Source organism: Colletotrichum graminicola (assembly GCF_000149035.1).
Source record: "Colletotrichum graminicola M1.001 genomic scaffold supercont1.8, whole genome shotgun sequence".
Classification (NCBI taxonomy): domain Eukaryota; kingdom Fungi; phylum Ascomycota; class Sordariomycetes; order Glomerellales; family Glomerellaceae; genus Colletotrichum; species Colletotrichum graminicola.
Window position 1 is genome coordinate 770,425 of NW_007361012.1, and position 1,596 is coordinate 772,020.

General features: G+C 51.5%; 1 non-coding gene across 1 annotated transcript; it reads right to left on the reverse strand.

Annotated features, from left to right (window-relative positions):
- Positions 1 to 878: 878 nt before the first annotated feature.
- GLRG_13086 lies at positions 879 to 952 on the reverse strand. Its single transcript has one exon. It is a non-coding gene; the product is annotated as a tRNA-Asn (tRNA).
- Between the last annotated feature and the right edge of the window lie 644 nt (positions 953 to 1,596).

The following is a 1,596-nucleotide window of genomic DNA, read 5'->3' on the forward strand; positions in this document are numbered from 1 at the left end:
TTCCCACCTCGAGGAACAGAGCAAGTGCTATTGCAGGCGGTGAGAGATCTACAGGGCTGTAACGCGTTGGTAGGTGATCTATCACATATCAGCTACGAGATAAATATACCAGGGGCGCGTAGGTACCCCAAGCCGGCCGGCGTCAAGCTTTTGAGGCTTCCGGCCTAGCGATATTGTGGTGGAGAATTGCCCCCTTTTCAAGGCTACTGAGTATGTCTATTGTAGCATAACAGTTTACCGAGTCGGTGAGTCGTCATGGCCGTCGGTGAGTGTTCTATTGCCCAGACGACGGGAGTTTTTTATGAGACGTACCTATGGCTGTTTCTTCCTTGGGGGGCGATATCCTCGAAGACCGTTAGAGGAAAGTCTGACAACCGCCACAAGGAGACAATTTGAGTTACTGTGATCGAATGCCACTCGCCATCATGTGACGACTTGATTTTGCGCGTTTCGTTCAAGCATGACACTGGGAGGCAGAGTTGTCACAAATCAACAAAATGAACCGCAGCAAGCGGCACCAATTGGCTGATTTGACCATCTCGCGGACGATATATCCTGTGTTCTCGCGTCCTGTTGATGCCCTACGCTGATAGCCAAGAGCATTAGGCGCAGCAATACGGAGTAATATGTCTGTCGTTGCCTTGAAGGTGGATCATGGTGCTAGGGGGCCGGCGGGTCGATTGCCAGAACCGAGAATGGGCGAGAATATCTATCCATATTTATTTATGCCTCTTGGTCATCCTCGCTCGCTCATAGACGAGTGAGAGTATCTATCTATCCCATCCCCCCAAAAATGAACACTGAAGCTAGCCAATGAATCAGGACAAGCACCAAAAGTGTCTTGCTTCACTCTGTACCGTGGATTTTAACCACATTCTCTCCCCCGCGTGGGCTCGAACCACGAACCTCCAGATTAACAGTCTGACGCGCTAGCCAATTGTGCCACAGGGGATCCTCAAACGAGTGTGAACAGGTTGAGCTCTGGTCGTTGAGGCGATTGGCGTTTCTCAGGAATATGGATAGCAGATTTCCTCCAGGTGCCCCGGGGCGCGAGGGCTCCAGGGCTAGGGCCATTGAGAAGCGGAGAATGTAGGCAATAGCCCCAGTTTGTTGTGTAGTAGGTTTGGAGACAAAAACACACGAGTATCAGTTTGCCGCAGCCTGGTGCAATGCAGCCAACTTCTTTCTATGTTGACTTGTGTCACTGTCCGTGGATTGGAGACTATATCGTGGTCCGTGTAGATCCGCCGGCTCATCGTAGGCGCGAGAAGCAGACATGGTATCTATAACACGCCTTGTCTTGAGAGCACATGGCAGTTCAGCGTGCATGGAATGTGCGACACTGAGCCGGGGGTCAATCAATGTGTCATCCTAACGCTAACAGAGGAGTAAGAGGCTAGGCGATAGAGCAAGGCAAGGCTGGCAGACGGCGAGGGCCAGTTTTGGCGGAAGATGGCTGTATAGAAGCAGAGGCATCAAAGCGTTTGCAAGAATCTGCGGAATACTGGCGCGTAACGTCGCCCATGCCCCCCCGAGTCGGGATCATGTGTCTAAACCTGTGCAACAAAAGAATAGCCATTGATGGATCAATCAACG